This window comes from Sciurus vulgaris (genome assembly GCF_902686455.1).
Source record: "Sciurus vulgaris genome assembly, chromosome: 3".
Classification (NCBI taxonomy): Eukaryota; Metazoa; Chordata; class Mammalia; order Rodentia; family Sciuridae; genus Sciurus; species Sciurus vulgaris.
The window spans coordinates 172225680-172246210 of record NC_136463.1 but is presented as its reverse complement, the minus strand read 5'-3'; positions in this window follow the sequence as shown (position 1 = coordinate 172246210).

The following is a 20531-nucleotide window of genomic DNA, read 5'->3' as shown; positions in this document are numbered from 1 at the left end:
ATAATTATTTAGAGAAGATTCTGGGAATTCAAATATTTCATGAAGTTCCCATTAATCATCTTTTTTGCAAAAATGTAGCAGTGGTATGCTGGAGCCAGCCTACTGGCAAGAAAGCTGATCATCAGTAACTCTTTCCAACTCCACATTCAGTGATGTTATATGTCAACAGCCTAAAGCTGTTCTTGTAGGAAGTATTCACACAACATAAAATAGCAAACTCTTCGAACAAGGGGTTTGCTTATTTTTTTTTTCTTTGTCAGAAAAACAGTTGATAAACATTTGCCACCATATCAAGGTATATAAAGAAATTCATCAAATCTAGTTGATATATTCATTCTATTTTAAAGTTTTGGTTTTTGTTGTTGTTGTTTGTTTGTTTTTTAAGATAAGGAAGCTGAGGCCAAGGACTTGTGTGACTTACGTAAGTCACAGAGTAAGTAAATGATTTTTCAGGGGTTTTTTGTTCAAATTTTCTTTCCATGTCAGAGTACCGTTCCCATATTGGTCAATTTAATTTTGTTGATTATTTATCTGAGCTAGTAGGAGTTTTCTAAACCACAAGTGTCCTATGTATCATGAGATTTAAACTCACAGTCCAATTTAAACTCATTAAAAAAAAAAAAAACTCCACTGAAATTTGTTAGGTCATCTACCTCTACATAGAAAAACCACACATATAAAAGAGAGGCATGAATTCTTTCAGGTGGGGAGTGGGTAGAATTTCTAAGATGATGTTGGAAATTGAATGTATGGACAATTAACAGCCTTTACCTGTGTTTTCATATTTATATTTAAATACAGACATACATCCAATAGCAGCATAACATCATGCAGAATAATGAATATTTGGAAGAGCGGATTTAAGAGAAAATATATGATGATATGGAAACTGAATCCTATCTACGTTATCAACTGTTTCCTATCTTCTAGACTCAGGGAGGGATAAAATACCTCCACAAACACTTCTAGAGCAAAGAAAGATATCTCTATGATTACTAAGATCCAAATAAAACAGACTCAATGCTTCCAAAGTAGTTGCTAGATCTTAATTGTTGTTAACATAATAAGGTATGATTCCAAAGAATATAGGGAATTTAATAAATATAAGAATAATTATAATAGGATTATAAGTAAGTAATGCAAAACTTCAATGTGAAGTTTACTGAATGGGGCTCATCCATTCTGAGGCTACTGTGTTGAGGTTGACATGATGTTGGGAACATTTTACAGAAGTGATTTTGAAGAATCCATGTAACATGCCCTTATAACTAGGAAGGTTTAGCTCTGGGTAGTTGCTTTGGTCATGCAACTTAATTCTTCACTGATCTTATAGTTTCATCTTGTCATAAACCTTTGATTTACAGAAATACTTGTTTATTGAATTTTTGAGCCTTAAAACTAATTTAGAAATCCTTACAACTCACTTTATAGAACCGTTAGGTTCTTTCTGATACATGTTCCAGTAAATCCAACCTTTCCTTCCAGTTAGTCTTCCACATTGAATCGTTGACTCTGATTATCTTCCCCTACTGAACTCTAGAACAATCTATTCATTATCTTTTCATTTCTAAGACTTGGGAGTATCTATAAAGTGCTAGGAAAGAAAGTTCAAACTACAAGAGAGATTTGCAGTTTACCTAACTACAGAGTATTGAGAAGGGTTCATGATAAGGCTGAGTGATTTTCAATCCAATATTGTCTCCAACTAAGTTGCCATTATTCAGTTTTCATTATACAATTGTACTACAGCACTAAATGCTGGAGAAGCCCTGCATATCAGTCAGAATGGACTATTACTATGCTGCAGTAACAAATAATCTCCAAATTATTATTACTATAATAATAAAAATGTATTTCCCTCTCATGCTACATTGATCTCTTTGGTTGACCATGACTCTTCCACATTACTCTTAGGTACTTAGGATGACAGAAATTCCACATCTGTAACATCCTGTGGCATGAAAAAAGTAATGTGGTTAACTACGTACTGACTCCTTTTTAAAACTGAGGAACACCATCTCATACATGAAGTGTGCCTAATACAAGATAGATTCTCTATAAATTGAAGCTTGTAAATTTCAATGGATCATGTTTTCCACTTCACCCAACTGAAATGGATTTTCTCCACTGCTAATCAATCAGAAAGAATACTTGGGATTGGTGAACAATTAGAAGTGTGAAGTGTAATTTTAGTGGGGTCAGATGGTGGTTCCGTTCCAAGTTTTCTGAGGAATCTCCATACTGCTTTCCATAATGGTTGTACCAATTTGCATTCCTACAAGCAAAGGAATTAAAATCAGCATATTACAGTGATGCAGCCACATCAATGTTTACAGCAGCTCAATTCACATTAGCTAAACTATGGAACCAACCTAGGTGCCCTTAAACAGATGAATGCATTAAAAAAATGTGATATATATATATATATATATATATATATATATATAATGGAAATTTATAGAAGAATGAAATTATGGCATTTGCCAGTAAATGAATGGAGCTGGAGAATATCATGCTAAGCGAAATAAGCCAGTCCCAAAAAACCAAAACTCAAATGTTTTCTCTGATATGCAGATGGTAATTCACAAGGGGCAGGGGCTAGGGAAGAATGGTTACTTTAGATTAGGTAGAGGGAATTGAAAGGATGGGAGGAGTATGTGGATAGGAAGGATAGTAGAATGAACCAGACATCATTACCCCGTGTACATATATAAAACTAATACCACCAGTGTGATTCTACATCATATATAACCAACCAGAAGAATGAGGAATTATACTCCATTATATATGGTATATCGAAGTGCATTCTACTGTCATCTATAACTAATAAAAAACAAATTTGAAGAAGTGTAATTTTAGAAAATGTCCATGAGTTCTGACTCCGACAGTCAAAGGTTTTGCTTTCCCAGGCCCTAATAAAACACATTTTTTTTTCCATTTGTGTTTGTTGCTTGCTTGTTTCCTTTTGGTGGTTATTTGTTTATGTTTTGGTTTTTAAGTTAGATGCTGGGTGAGTGACCAACTTAATCATGTTAGATGTTAGAACTGAGTCCACAAAAAGCTGTCATGTGTTACTACTGATAGAAAAATGCATTATGTACTAATTCTACTTACCTGTTACTGACATGTGTATTACTGTAACTTGCAGATATTTTTCGTCTTACTTTCTGTATGCACTATAGTTTCAGATGCATTTATTTTTGGAAAAATTTTAAATTGGCAGAATGTTTTTCCACTTACATATCAGTTTCGTATGATTATTTTAAAAAAATTATCTAATTCTCTTAAACACAAAGACTAGACTCATATATTTTTAAAACTCAGAAACTTAATGTGGTTCATCCATTTATTTTACCAATGAGAATATTAAGGTTCTGAAAGATTTTTTATACTAAGGGAAGAGGGATTTCTGGGAAGTCTTTGCATACATAAAAGAAAAAAATAGTTTTCCATAGGTAAAGAATAAAAGGTAATAACAATAAATATCATTAATCACTTCCTAGCTTATGTTTGGAATGTCATTATCTATGCTTTTGTAAAGATAAATAAAATAACTATAGTATGGATTTGTTGAAAAGTTTCAAATTCACATGTATAATGTGATTAGTGGTTAGTGGTTGCCCAAGGCTATGTTAAGAAAGATTCCCAAAACAATCAACCCTATTCTCAACAAAATGGTTTTGTGATTGTTAGAACTGTTTTCTCTGGTTCAGGGAATGAGGGAAACTGTATGCAGATTGTACTTTTGTACTTAGTCATGCCTGATGTGCTTCAAAGTACAAACCTACAGAAAGAGATCAACTATGAATACAATAATTAAATTTTGATGGTGGTACTATACAAAGGATGAAGCCTTTGATTATTTTTGTGCATTCCACATACCTGCCGATAAAGTGGATGGTTTGCTTTGTTTTAAAGAATTTTAAAGTCTTCTTCTTTTTTTTTTTTTTCTTTTTCTTTTCTTTTTCAAATCTGAGCAAGAGAAATAAAATGTACTGGTGGTCACCTTGTACTGGGTGGATGAGAAAGTAGCTGTTATCTAATAATTTCCTACAATCTTTGAGGACTGCCAAATAAAGATTTTGTGAAAGAACAATTTCAAGACTATTTCTGTGAGTCGATAACCAGATAAGACCCCTTTGCAATTTGTTCTTGAAAGATCTACGTGTAAAGCTGTATTTCAAATAAAAAGAACATTGTGATTTGTCACAGAGGAAGCCTTTCTTTGAATGTAGCTCTGAAGCATGGCTATTTTTTCCTCTAGTTTATGAGTAATAAAGACACTAAAAATTGTTGCGGGGGAAACAAAAAGAATTTAGAAACCATTTGTCATAAAATTGCCCCTGACAGAGAGGCAGTGAGAAGATAGCAAATTCTTGACAATCAAGCACACACAAGTTAACAAAAATATAACTAAGCCCAAAGTATCATAGAATGTTTTGTAAGCAATTGCTACCAAATATTTTTTTTACCTTGAGAGTAAAATAATTCTGAATATACCTTATGACTTCAAACATCGCTTGAAAATAAGCTTTAAAGCAACTATTTGTTTCAAACTCTGTTTTCACAGCATGCAGGTCAATATGGTAACTTCAACTTGGAAGATGAATCAAGAATCTCACATTTGGATCCTAGATATTTTTACTATGTGATTTGAAGATAGTTACATGATGTCTCTGGACTTGATTTCTTAAAATGATGTATTTTGAGTTTTTTATGTGGGGGGTTATACCTAAACTTTTATTTTATTTTTATTGTGTGTTCTATTTAATTATACGTGACCACAGAACGAATTTTGATTTATTGTACACAAATGGGGTACATCATTTTGTTTCTCTGATTGTACACGATGTAGAGTCACACCATTTGTGTAATCATACATGTACATAGGGTAATGATGTTAATCTCATTCCACCATCTTCTCTTACCCCCAACCCCTCCCCTCTCCTCATTTCCCTCTACACAATCCAAAGTTTCTCTATTCTTCCCTTACCCCCCCCCCCGCACCCCTGCTTTATGTATCAGCATCCACTTATCAGAGAAAACATATGGCCTTTTTTTTTGGATTGGCTTATCTCATTTAGCATGATATTCTCCAACTCCATCCATTTCCCTGCAAATGCCATAGCTTTATTTTTCTTTATGGCTGAGTAATATTCCATTGTGTATATCTTTATCCATTCAAAATGATGTGCTTTGATTAAATAATCCTTAAAAAATATTTCATCCTACATGATGTTATTTAAAACAGGAAAAATACCTACTAAACACCAGAACAGCTAGAAAAAGCAAAAGAGAAAACAAAAGAGAAAAGAATTCTAGGGCTGGGGAGATACCTCAGTCGGCGGAGTGCTTGCCTTGCAAGCAAAAGGCCCTGGGTTCTGTCCCCAGCACCAAAAAAAAAAAAAAAAAAAAAAAAAAAATTCTAGAAGGCAGGAGGCAGGGCTATGGATTCTGTAAATTTTCTCCTACTTATGATATCAAGAAGGTAGGAAAATTGATTACACTTTTTCTTGGTCCAGCTTGATGGCTTGCACACGCCTCTGCACTGTGGAGAACATAGAACTGAATTAAAAGGGCACAAGGAGTCAGGGAAGTAGATCTATAGATCTTATTTCAGCTCCTCCAGCACGCAGTTGCTTCTGTGGAGAAGGTATACTCATGTCGCCCCAAAGTCAGTGCGAGGCACCCCTGCCCAAAGAGATGCAGTTCCAGAAATATGACTGTGTCTGCCTATGAAAGTACCTTAAATCCCCTGTGGGACATCTGCCCCTTGATTCCCATCTTCAGAACTGATTTCTCAGTCACTGGGGAATGTTCTGCATTCATCTAGGCTACTGGAGCAGAAAAAGTAAGTCATTTCATAAGAATCATTTTAAAAATCCATGTAAGATTCTTAGCCTGAGTGAAAAATTGAGATGAGAAAGTAATGATGCAAGAGGATGTACAAACAATGATCGGTAGGATTTAGGTATGAATTAGAAAACTCAAAAATCAGATTGAGAAAACTCCTTCACTTAATTTGGACCAAGTAGTTGGAAGATTTCCATGAGTCTGTAAGTCACTTCTTCCCAAAGAGCTAGTCTTATAAGATGCTAACATAGCCCAAGTATCAACCTTTCTGCGCCTCATAATTCCCAGTTAAACTCTAACACAGCACTGTTTTCTTTTATTAGAACTTGTAATTACATTACTCTCTTTTTAAAATGCATGTATTTTCTGTGTTCTACAGTAAAGCATTAACTCTTTAAGGGCAGAAGTTTCATCTTTTTTGTTCACACATGCATTGTAGGCAGTCAAAAAAATAATTAGTGAATCCATGAGTAAATTGATATTCTATGAAGAAAGAGCAATATGGTTTAATACAATTGATAAATGCTCATAGGTATTATACACCTTTCTTGTAGTATATGAACAAATAATTTCTTAATAATCAATTCAGTCTATGTTGAAAATCAAAAACTGGAGTGCTTCTTGATTCCAGAGATATAAGTGCCTATAATGAAGATTTATTTTTCCAAAATAGATTATTGTGTTAGTCAGTTTTCTATCACTGGGAAAAAAAAAATAGTTGAGAAAATCTAGTTCTAAATAGGGAAGAATTACTTTGGCTTATGGTTTCAGAAGTTTCAGTCTATGGTTAGCTGACTGTGTTTCTCTTGGGCCTGTGGCAGGGTAGCACATCTTGTCAGGGACCATGGGGAGAGCCGAGTTGCACACCTCATGGTGACTTTCTCAAGAAGAGAGAGGGAAGAGGAAGAGAGTCCCAATGAGAGAGACCTCAGTTCCTTCTATTAGGCTCCAGTTCTTAAGGGTACCATGTGCTAAAGGTTTGACTGGGAACCAAACCTTTAGCACATGGCCTTTGGGAACATTTAAGACCCAAACCATAGCAATTGCCTTTGTTGAAGAAAATAAAAGAAATGGTATGTAGATATGGCTGAAGCCCTCATCTGTCATGCTGAGCTGAAAGAAGAGTGAGGTGTGTTAGTTCACTATTACCACCATGCTGAATGGCCACAAATTTCAATGGATAAAAGCTACACAAGTTTGTCCTCTTATACTTTGGGAAGTCATAAAACCAAGTTCTCAGAATTGTTGCATTCCTTCTGGGCTCTCTAGAGGGAAATCCATTTCTGGTCCTTTCTATCTTCTATAAACTTTCTATGTTCTTGGGTGGTGGTCCTCTGCCAGCCATGGTAGACCTCTGACCTATGCTTCTGCCATGACATCTCCCTGTCAACCTCTTATGATTGCATGGGCCCCCCAGGATAACCTAGGGTCATGTTTCTGTCTCATGGTTCTTAACTTACTTACACTTGAAAAGCCTCTTTCCCTTAAAAATAACATATTCATGGGTTGCAAGAATTAAGATATGGGCATCTTTGAGAGGCCGTTATTCTGCCTACTACATGGGCGATTCTGATTAAACTGATGAATTGAATGTAACTGGTTGGTTGATGGTAAGAATAATTTCAAATCTTCGCCACTCTATATATCAAAACCTTTTAAAATATTTCTTTCTGGTTACTTTCATCAATATGTTTTCAGTACTTGAATTTGATTTTCCCTCATGACTTGTCTTAACCAACAGGATGTGGAAAAGTGGGTGTTCCATGTGAAATTATGACTTGTGTGCCCCTGTTTTTGCTCTTGGAAATTCATGAGAACCATCATGAGAATAATCCTGGGACAGCCTGTGATGATGATGAGAGAGACCATCCTAGATCAGTCAGCCAACTGCCGATCATCACACATGATGCAATAAAATCAAAGTACAAAATTGCTTTAATTTTTCTTGTTTTCCTTCATTGAACCACAAGGACAGAGAAAAATGAATAGAATAGAAGAACAATAATACAACAATATGTTGTAGGTTCAAAACCAAAAGCGCTAGTTGTAAGGAATTTAGTTGACCATCACCCCCCAAAAAAATGTAAAAGAAAGAAAAAGAAAAGTGAAAGAAAGAGAGAGGCAACACAATTTTCTTTGCAGAACCTCCAAAATGATCATAAATTGGCTTCCTCAGGCCCCTTGGAGGTGGTGGTGTGTGTGTGTGTTTGAGGTGGGTGGAGAGGAAGAGATGGATGATGCAGTATGAAACAGGATAATTTTAACAATTTTTTTTGAGAAACAGTTACAGTTGAGATATAATCTCCACTTTCTTCCAGGACCACTTGGAACAAAAGGGGAGGTTTTATTCTTTGGAGACAGAAACGGGGGATACCAGGCACAGTTTGGGTGAGATCACGTATTCTGCATGTAATAACCTTCATTCAACTCTTGTTTCTTTCTCTCTGCCCCATTCAATTCCTAGAACTCTGACAGCCCATCAGAAAAAAGAACATTGTAAAATTCTTCCCAAATAAATGTAACTCAGTCAAAGAACAAAGGTCCCTTGCTGGTGTGTGGGCTTCTGCCATAGAATGGCCTATTCACCAACTCCACTGAAGAGGCGCTCACCATGGATGAGAGGAAGCACGGAGCCTCTAGTCTGCTTCTTGGTGCTCCACACTTAATGCAAATGGGTAGCTGATGAGCATCAGATTTCCATGAAAATTCTCTAATACAAGGCAGAAGTCAAGGCAAACAAAAAGAAAAATGTAAATGGACCAAGGCAGACAATGCAGAAAGGTATTTGCTTTTGTTTTGTCTTAGTCTTCAAGTCAAAGTAAAAGAAAAATAGCATATATGTAAACATGGCTGTTTTTTGTAGGATTGAGTCCCTAGGAAACTTAAAAAAGAATATACAAGAACAAAAGAAAGATTTTTGTTTTTAACTCTGGTTATCATTAATCCAATCTTGCAGATTGGATTACAAGTTGCATTTACAAGTTGCAATTACAAAAAAAGGAGGATACTATTAAACACCAAAGAATAAAGAACAAAACTTGGGAAATTCAAAATAATCTTGTGTCTCATAATGACATTTTCTCCAATGAGGGACTAAATGTACAATAATGTCACCAGAAGATTTCATCGCCTGGTGATGTCACCACCATCTCGGTTTGTATAAGTACTCTATGACATTTGCATAATGACACAATCACCTAATAACACATTTCTCAAACGTTATCCCCATTGTTAAGCCACTTCTGAGAGTAGGCTGACGTTGAAAGTCTCAAAGAATGCTTGGAAATATCCCAGAAAGTAGAACAAAACATAAAAAGATAGAAAAAAAAACAAGAATGAAACATAATAAAAGAGAATATAAGATATTGGGGAATCAGTTCAAAGATTGAAAATTTGTAGAGCTATCCCGAGAGAATAGAAGCAAGAGAAGAATCATCAAATAACTGATGCAAAAATTATTTACCATGATTAATGGGCCCATCGAGTCAGTGCTTAACACAATGAAAGAAAAAAGTCATACCAGGACTCAGCATTGTAAAATTTCTGCATAGGGCCAAAGAATAAATTCTACAAATTTTCATAAAAATGTAAAAATATTGCCAATCAGAAATTAGAATAGCTTAATGCTTATTGCATCACTATGAGAATCAAGTTAGCTCTACTCCAGAAAAAAAAAAAAAATCCTAAGTCTCAAGATTTCTCATAAATCTGCAATTTGTATAAGGTCCACAAGGGATGGCTTATCTGCTCTGTGTAGTTGAGTTTACTGATTTGACTGCTCAGAAGGATCTACTTCCAAGTGAGCTCACTTTCATGACTGAAGAATTAGTAGATTTCTCTCCATGGTAGTGTCTCCACTGGGTGATTTGTTCTAACTCACAGCCTGCTCAATTGGTTGGAGGAACAAGTATCCAAAGGGGAAAAATAATAAGAAAACCCTATAGAACTTTTGTGTTCTAGTGTCAGAGTTGGCGTAGAATTATTCCACCTGTTTTAGTCAGCATTTTTCTCACTACTGTGGCCAAAATTCCTGACAAAAACAATTTGAGAGAAGGAAAAGTTAATTTGGTGCTCATAGTTTCAGAAATCAGTCCATACATTACTGACTGTATTGCTCTGGACTCAAGGGTAGGCAGAATATCTGGCAGAAGGGTGTGGCAAAGGAAAATAGTTCAGGACAAGACAAAGAAAGCGACTCTTCACTAGGGCCAAACTATATACCCCAAAGTCATGCCCACAGTGAGTTACCTTCTTGCGTCACACCCTACCTGCCTGTTGTTACCACCCAGTCAATTCATTCAACTGCATTAATGCACAGGTAAGCCTCTCATAACTGAATCAGTCACCTCTAAACTTTCTAGCCTTGTCTAACACATGAACTTTGAGGGGACACCTCAAAATTTGCAGGAGGTATGAGGGATTGAACCCGGGTGCTATACCACATCCCTAGCCTTTTTTATTTTCCGTTTGGAGACAGGGTCTCACTCAATTGCTGAGGGCTTTACTAAATTGCTGAGGCTCATTTTTGAACTTGCTATACTCCTGCCTCAGCTTCCTGAGTCTCTGGGATTACAGGCACGGGCCACTGCCTGCCGCGGGACACCTCTTAGTTAAACCATAACACCACCAGAGTCAAACTTCTGTCCAGATTCAAGCTCAGGGCGTGGAAATGCTACCATTAGTGAGAGGGATGAGCAAAGTCACATCCTAAGAGTGTAGGATGGGAGATATTGTTATATGTATTTTGAGAAGAAAAGCATGTCACATCAATCCAAATATGTGTGCCCAGGAAAAATTGCTAAGTAGGGCAAGATTTGAATGAGGACACTTTTCAGACCAGTTATATGTCAGAAAATGTATCTCCCAGGTCCTCATTCTCAACTACAGAGGAATGATTTTTATCAAGACATGAGAACAAACCAAGAAAGACGATGATTGGCATTCAGGAAAGATGCCGAGGTCCATAGAGAACGGAAGGACTCCCCCAGAGGGGCGAATGTGCTCTCAGAGTGGAAGCTGAACGCCACTCAAAAAGATCCACCCCAACCACTGCACTGGAGCAGGTCAGAAGGTTCCAGGAAGCTCCAATTAGGGAAGGATTTGAGGCTTAACTACAAACAGACACTAAGAAACAGAGATCTGAGAATTAACTTTAAGGAAAATTCCTGCAAGAAAGAGAAAGTTATACTCCACCACATGACTTAACTGAGAATAGTGGCGCACCAGCATGGTGGCACATTTCTATCCCAGGAGCTTGAGAGGCTGAGGCAGGAGGATCGCAAGTTCAAAACCAGCCTCAGCAACTTAGCAAGGCCCTGAACAACTTAGTGAGACCCTGTCTCCAATAAAAAACAAAAAGTGCTAGGGATGTGGCTCAGTGGTTAAGCACCCCTGGGTTTAATCCCCAGTACCATGAAAGAGAAAGAGAGAGAGAGAGAGAGAATAGTGTTTACATGGTTATAGAAATGTGAACATTAAGTTCTTATATAACCAAATTTCTGCTGTGGACATATTAGAGAATAGGATACGAGGATAAAATGTGTGTGTGTGTGTGTGTGTGTGTGTGTGTGTGTGTGTGTGTGTACGGAGGGCACTGAGGGAGATTAAGGAAGGCTAAATAATTATCTTCCACAGTGAGAAATTAATAGGTGCTACCTAAAGTTTTGAAACTCAAGAAGTTTCAATAGAAGTATGCTATTTAGAGACATTGATATATATATTCATTTAAGAATCTGGAACGTTTTACTTCTGGGAAATCAAATGGATGAAGAAGGTTGATGGGGTAACAAAATGTATGTTATTTTCATAAATTTATAAACTATTTGAGTCTCAAGAGTAGGAAGGATGCACAACCATAGAAACGAAAAGTTGTACCCCATTTGTGTACAATGAATCAAAATGCAGTCTGTAAAAATAAAATAATAATAATAATAATAATAGAAGCAGGTAGGAAGGATGGAGAGCACATTGACCTGGAGAGCACAGTGTTCCCCACGTTGGGCTTGGAGAGAGAGCACACCGTGGTTTTTACCCCCGGTATCCTTGCCATGTGTATTGCCAGAGTATCTCAGAGGGGAAGGTGGAGGGACTGGCTGAGTGTGGAACAATAAGTAGCCCTGTTGCCTCCAACCGCAGAAGGGGCCTCTCCTGGAAATGGCACAAGCACCACCCACCTTTCTATGCAAGCCAGGGACACGACCCCAAGGTTCCCCATCAGTGTCCTGCTGACTCCACGGCCTCCTTAGGAGAGAATTTCTTATAAACGATCTTTGATAAATGGGGCAAAAATAACTATCACATCAAAAAAACTCATCAAGCTTCCCAGGAAATATGAATGTAAATAAAATATTGATTAAAAGCTAAAAGGATTTTAATTAGGTTACTTAGTTTAATAGTTTAATTTGGCAGAAACAGACAACTTGGACAAGGTTCTTTGTGTAAGCACATTTTAAATCACTAATTAAAATTTCAGATGGCAATCTGAGATTAGCAAAGGGATCTTCAAAGGCAAGCAAGATGCCCATTTATTTTATTTTATTAAAAAAAAACTCAAAGCAATTCTAAGATGTTACTTTGAGTCCTCTACTTAAAATAACGTGAATGCTTGGATATAATTCACTTTGACCCATACACCATCTGTGATTAATTTATTGATCGGAGAAGATAATTTGGTTGGCAAACATCATATAAATTATATTTTATTGAAGACTCTCCTGTGTTTTTAATAGAATAGATAAAATTGGTCTTTCTGAGAAATACGATTGCCACAGGAAAAAACTGGCTCCTAAACATGTAAAAACACATAGTGCAGTAAAATATTATTTATTCAGTCTGATTCAGCTAGTGTATAAACCATTTTGAAGGGAGACACCCAGGGAAGCTGTATTTTGAGTCCCTATTAGGTAATTACATATCAATATACTAAGTGGAACACTTCAAGGTCAAAGCCAAGTCTGTGCTTGTGTTTAACATGGAATAGCATACAGATTATAGCAGTCGAGGAGAGTTGATTAGAGGGGCAGGCCCTGAAACCACACTCCTGCTCTCAAAGCCTACTTTTTTGTTTCATAGTCATGAGACCTTGAGCAATTTAGATTGTATTCCTATGCCTCAGTTTCCACATGTATGACATAAGTGTTATGGTTTTGTTCCCTAAAAACTCACCTGTGAGACAATGCAAAAAGGTTCAGTGGAGAAATGATTGGTTTATAACAGCCTTAACCCGATCAATGAATTAATCCCTTGATAGGGATTAACTGAGTGGTAATTGAAGCGATAGGATGTGGCTGGAGGAGGTGGGAATTGAGGCATGGCTTTGGGATATATATTTGTATCTGGTAAATGGAGACCTCTCTCTCTGCTTCCTGGTTACTGTGTGGGCTGGTTGCTCTGCCACACTCTTCCTCCATGATGTTCTGCCTCACCTTCAGCTTTGAGGAAGGGAGCTAGCCTGCTATGGACTAAGACCTCTGAAACTGTGAGCCCTCAGATAAACTTTTACTCTTCTACAGTTGTTCTGGTCAAGTCCTTTAGTAAGAGTAGCAATAAAGATGACTGAAACAATAGGAGTGATAATAAATAATTATACCTACTTTGCAGGATTGTTACGAGGATTAAAAAGAGAATAAATGTCGAATGTGAAGTACATGAAGCTGTGGAACATAGTCAAAACTCAATAAACATTAGCTCTATAAATATGATGTAATTAAGGTGGTAGAATTGCAGATTGAACATTTTTATTTTTAATGGGAGAAAAAGAAAAAGATTGCCCATCATGCGCTATGCTTTAATACATATCTGTATTCAAATCCCAACTCACATCCATTAACTATGCACTTTGAGCAAGTTTCTTCTCTGGGCTTTAGTTTCCTCTTATATAAATGAGGACAACCATCTCTAACTCAGAGTGTCATTGAAGAGTCAAGTTTAAGGCCTGATACACAGATTCACAAGTAAAAGTTGTTCAATAGACACAAAGTTGTCACCCTTTCTCTTCTGCAATTAATACAAAAGTACAGGAAACCCATGATGGCTGCCATTTAGAAACGTATAGGCATGGTGATTCACAAGGCTGATGCTTTCATTGATTTAAATTCTTTAGGAAGGACCTCAGCAGTGCATTGATTTTATAAAAGCTACCCAAACATAGGAAGGCCTGAGTGTGCCGTGATACAATCAAAATCCATCTCTCATCTCGTACAGGGGAAGCAGCATTTTGACTCAGGCATAGATTAATCGTTCATGTCAGTGATATTGGTATTTACATAAACATCCCTGTGGCTTTTGAACAAATCATGGAACAGAGGACATGACATTCACAGTGCCTTACATACCTTCCGGTGCTATCTACATTTCATAGCTTCAATCCAGACATTTGACTTGATCAGGTAAGATATCAGGCTGAAATTCTAATGGGATGCTGATTTTAAGATAAATTCCCCACTCCCTTTCATTGATATCACAAGTTAACGGAGGTGAGACCATTGGTTGCAAAAGGATAGTAAACGCATTTCCGGTGACTGATGCCAGCAAACAAAACAACCAAGTGGCCTGTGTTTACTTTTCAGTATGTCTTCATTAGATCAACAATTATGGTGACTAAGAACAGCGAAAAATGAGGAGGAGATATGCAAATAAAAATTTTGGAGAACTGAAATGCTTCATCTGGTCCTACATCACCTTAATCCACAGTGTCATAAGGAAATTAAACATCATTTGAAGAACACATCCATTTTGATACAGACAAATATTTGTCTTCATCATTGAAACATATCCATTCCTGTCGTGAAGGTCCTGTCTCAGCCCAGAGTTGGAACAAGTCTCCTTTCCAGAGTTTACTGTTCCCTTCATTGAATTCACATTTTACATGTCACCATTTATTCCCTTGAAAACTCAACTTCTTTTGGACTCCACAGAAGCCCTCCTTTTTCTTTCTATCATTTTCCATCACCTTGACCTGTGCCACTCAGTCAATAAGGATGCATTTTGGAAATTTTTATGTGTCCATATCCCAAGTGATATGTTAGGAATAACATCAGGGAAGTCATGTACCCATGACCTTGTGGAATATACCTTGCCATTGGGAGGCAAATGGAATGTTTTACAAATAATTAGAGGAAAACGTAAGGCAGCAGGTAATAGAAAGCTCAGCGGTGCATTTCTGGAGGTCTAGGAACAAGATGACTCTGGTGAAGATAGAAAGCCTATAGAAAGCCAGTTGGGGTTTCAGACTTCCTTTAGTAGGAACTGATTCTAGGTCACTTCATCCTGCCTCCGTCACGCTCAGTGTGTGACTCTATGGTATGAAACAGAAATCTCTGATCATGTGCACAAACATGTTTTCATGACTACATAGAGGAGTGCATGCTTTAAAATCCAGATTCTTTTTATATTTTTAAATCTCTACTGTTCTGTTTTCCTTTGGTTTGATAAAGTAGATCCTGTAGGGCAAACCAATCAGTGGCCAGGTTTAACAACACAAGGCAATCACTGACCACAAGGACTTGGTAGCAAACAAAAGCAATGTTCTATTAACATTCAGTAAATCCTTGAAACAGTTGTAAGCTCAAGCCACCGGGCAGCTGTGTATCTGTCATTATCGGCTGTTCTTTGATGAAACCGCTATCTTGGAAAATATATCTGCCTTCCTGGGGAGATTGTTTAGCACCAGAGAATGAATGGACTGAAATTCCTAGGCTTTGTGGTTTTTCTCTGAACAGTAACCAGTGTTGAAAAGGTATATGTGCCATCCCTGTCTAGCTTGATCCAAGAAAATAAGAAAGTTATATAACCAATATCAAAGCCAGTTTTTGTTCACTGGGAAAACATTCACTAACTTCTATATTTCATAATAGACTCTTCAACTTTTCAATTTTTCCACTAAACTGAGAAAAAAAATAAAAATAAAACTTAAATTCCAGCAAGGCAAGGTGATAATGCAATTTTAACTCAAGCTTCATTTGAGATCAACTGATTGGTATATTCTAGATGATGGAATGGCCATTAGTGGTCTCTGTGAACTGAAGTGAACTTTATTCTTTTCATCTGTTCCCAACTTTTCTTTAGTGTTCCCTTGTCACCAGAGTCACAGTACTGAACCATGATGCTGCTGTCTGTCGTTCCCTTAAAGTGGCACATTTGTAGATTCATGTTTCCACTATGAATTTCAAACACGAAATTTCCAATGAAATTGACATATCCCCTCACATTGTAAGAGAAGCCTGTATAACCTTGATTGCTTATGTAAAGTCACTTGCTTTTTTGTTAATTTAAAAAATATTAATATCATTTTGGAAAACACGCCATACTTCTAAAGGCAAGAATATGCCACCTCTGGTTTGAATACGTCTTAGTAGCCCAACAGCATACAGAAAAAACTGCTTGAAATGCTGTTTATATTTCTTAAAGGACAAATGTGCAGAATTGTTGAGCTGAGACTTATAGCTCATTTTAGCCTACATCCCATCCTGAGTGATAACTACCTCTAGTGTACCCACTCATTTCATTGTCTGAACACAGAAATTGTTAGAAAATCTTCCATTGTTTGACAATAGTCTCTTTGGTGTTCGATTCCAACGATTTTAGTCCTCCTTCTGGAGATACACCATGAAGATAAACTTTGCTTCTACAAAATACTTTTTCTGTGTTTTGAAGACAGATAACATGATCCTTCATCTTCTATTTTATATTCCACAATCACAGATGCCTCAATAATGATTGCGACATGGATTCAAAAAGTTAACCCAGACTTTAAATAAAGGCAAACAGTAGCCTTTATAGAGCATTTATTATGGCTTATTCAGATGGTGCCCAAACTCTCATTTTGATTCACAGCCTTCTCCCTTCAGAAGGGAGAAGGGCTGGGGAGTGATGTTGGCCAAATTATATTGTTATATTGTGTGCAGGTACACATATGTAACAAATCCCATTAATATGTACAACCATAATGTGCCAATAAAAATATGGGGAAAAAGTGTTTTGAGTACATATTATTATGTGTATCTATATTTAACTTTATAGATATAGTACACATTTTATATCTGCAGCTCTATGATTCAAGTAAATGTCAAGGCACAGTGCATAATGTAGTTCAGGGTTTCTCAACCAGCACTATTGATATTTATTTTGGGCCAGAGGATTCTTTGTTGTGGGAGAGTATTGTGTACACTGCTGGAGATTCTGCTGCATCTCTGCATTCTCCCTACTCAGACACCAGTAGTGCCTCTCAGTTTTAACATCAAAATATGACTTTGGACATTCTAAATATTTCAAATGTTCCCTCAAGGGCAGAGGTACCCTCTGTTAAGGACCACTGGTTTAGGACAAGGTCTATCAATCAGTGCTATGGATCTAAATCCACAGCTGAGATATTCTTTTCGGCAATTTCGAACTTGTTGGTCAGCTTCTTGCAGATTTATTGAGATTGCTATTGCTCTAGTCTCTTCATGTGACTAATGAGTAGTCTACTGAGAATAGGAGTAAATGCTTTTCCATTTCATTTTGTTTCCTTATTTCACACGATTAGCACTACTTTTGATGTGGTGTCTCTTTGAAGGAATCTTCTAAAGTGACTTCTCAAACCCACCTAACTGGGCCTAGTTAAAGTGTAGATTATCACAACCCACCACACATATGAGAGTGGGCAGCAGAGGGGAAGTCTTGTACTGATCCCAGCATGGTGCATGGTATATGACACATGACCTCTAACCTCTGGTCTCAGGAAGCATGCCAGTGGTAATGTAGAATAAACATAACCTGAGCTTAATGGGTTTCTTTCTCTCTGTAAAATGTAAATATTTTTTCTAGTTAACAATAATTTATTGTCAATTTCAAAAGTGTTCCAAGAGAGGATTTCAAATATTTCTAATACAAAGAAATGATAAATACCTGAGGTGATAGATAAGTTGATTATCCTGATATGATACTTACACATCGTTTTGTGTATGAAAATATCACCCTGTACTACATAAACATGTACAATTATTATGTCAGTTAAAAATTTAAGGCTGGTCCACCTCCCCCCCACCGCCACGGCTCCCCAGCTTTGTTGGAGGCTGGTGCAGATATTTTGAGTTATTCCTGAGGGTGTGGCCACCATAATTGGAGGGGTGGCTCCCTTCTTGAGACACCTACAGGAGACTGGAGGTCCTTTGACAAGTACCTCTATTTACTCACTGACATCCTATACCCATCCTCATCCTCTTGTTCACAACTAGAAATACTGTAAATAGTAATCAAAGTCTTCCTGTTTATTACAATAATGTTAAAGTCTTTATAAGGGCTATCTGGTTCAGGGATGATTTTCTCTGTATTGGGTACTGCTAATATTGATCTCCCCCTCAAAGGAGTGGTACTGGAAAACTGCAGGGTCACAATAAGCCGGCAGGAGGGAACTTCAACTTCAGATCTTCACTGCTAGAGGGGAATATACAGAAACAATATGAAAAAACAGGGGAAGAATGTGTCCCTAACAAACCAAGATCCTATTTTGATAGAATCCAATGACAGCATGGCAGTAGAAATGACAGAAAAAGAGTTCAGAATCTGCATAATTAAAATGATCCAGGAAAGCAAATGCAGGCAATGCATGATCACTCCATTAAACAGTTAAAAGAGCAAATGCAGGAAGCAAAAGAACACTTCAATAAAGAGATAGAGATTCTGAGAAAACAAAACAAAACAAAAAAACCCAGAAATATTGAAATGAAAGAAACAATAACCAAATTAAAAACTCAGTAGAAAGCATCACCAACAGAATAGATCTCATGGAAGACAGAATCTCAGACAATGAAGGCAAAATATTTAATTTCGAAAATAAGGTTGAACAAACTGAGAAGATGTTAAGAAACCATGAACAGAAACTCCAGGAATTATGGGACATCATGAAAAGACCAATGTTAAGAATTATTGGGATTGAGGAAGGCACAGAGATACAAACCAAAGGAATGACCAACCTGTTCAATGAAATAATATCAGAAAATTTCCCAAATCTGAAAATTGAAATGGAAGATCAAATACCAGAGGCTTACAGAACACCAGGTGCACAAAACTACAACAGATTCACACCAAGCCACCTTAAAATGAATATACCTCACATAAAAGATAAAGATAGGATTTTAAAGACTGTGAGAGAAAAGTGTCAGATTACTTGTAAGGGGAAACCAACGCAGATATCAGCAGATTTCTCAACCCAGACCCTAAAAGCAAGAAGGGTCTGGAACAATATATTTCAAGTACTGAAAGAACATGGATGCCAACCAAGAATCCTATACCCAGCAAAACTATCCTTCAGATTTGATGATGAAATAAAAATTTTCCACAATGAACAAAAGTTAAAAGAATTTATAAATAGAAAGAATGCACTATAGAACATTCTCAGCAAAATATTTCATGAGGAGGAAGTGAAAAACAATACAAGTCAGCAAAGGGAGGAACTACCCTAAAGGAAAAGTCAATCAAAGGAGAAACCAAGTCAAATTAAAAAGCAAAAATAAGACAAAATGACCAGGAATACAAATCATATCACAATAATAACTCCGAATGTTAATGGCCAAAACTCAATAGTCAAAAGATATAGACTGGCAGATTGAATTAAAAAGACCCAATAATATGCTGCCTTTGAGAGATGGATCTCAGAGAAAAAGACATCCACAGACTAAAGGTGAAAGGATGGGAAAAATATACCATGCACACAGACTCAATAAAAAAGCTGGGGTCTCCATTCTCATATCAGACAAAGTGAACTTCAAACCTAAGTTAGTCAGAAGGGATAAAGAAGAACATTTCATACTGCTTAAGGGAAGCATAAATCAGCAAGTTATAATGATTTTAAATGTTTATGCCCCAAACAATAGAGCATCTATGTACATCAAACAAACCCTTCTCAATTTTAAGACTCAAATAGGCCAAAACACAATAATAGTGAGGGACTTTAACACACCATTCTCACCACTGGATAGGTCCTCCAAACAAAACTGAAAACTGAAAAAAGAAACTATAGAACTAAACATTACAATCAATGATATAGACTTAATGGACATTTACAGAGTATTTCATCTATCATTGAGTGAATATACTTTCTTCTCAGCAGCTCATGGATCCTTCTCCAAAACCAACCATATGCTATGCCACAAAGAAGCCATTAGTAAATATAAAAAATAGAGATAGTACTTTGTATCCTATCAGACCATAATGGAATACAATTAGAAATCAATGATTAAATAACAAACAAAAACTACTCCTACACCTGGAGACTAAATAATATGCTATTGAATGATGCAATGATAGCAGGAAAAGAAATAAAAAAATTCTTAGAGGTAAATGAGAACAAGGACACAGCATATCAAAATCTCTGGGACACTCTGAAAGCAGTACTAAGAGGAAAGTTCATTTCATTGAGCTCATACATTAAAAAAATAAAAAGTCAACAACTAAATGATCCAACATTATATTTCAAAGCCCTAGAAAAAGAACAGATTAACACCAAAAATAGTAGAAGATAGGAAATAATAAAAATCAGAACTGAAATCAATGAAATTGAAATAAGAGAATTCAAAAAATTGAAAAAACAAAAAGTTTTTTCTTTGAAAAAGTAAACAAAATTAATAAACTCTTAGCCACACTAATGAAGAGGAGAGAAAAAACTCAAATTACTAGAATTCATGATGAAAAAGGAAAGA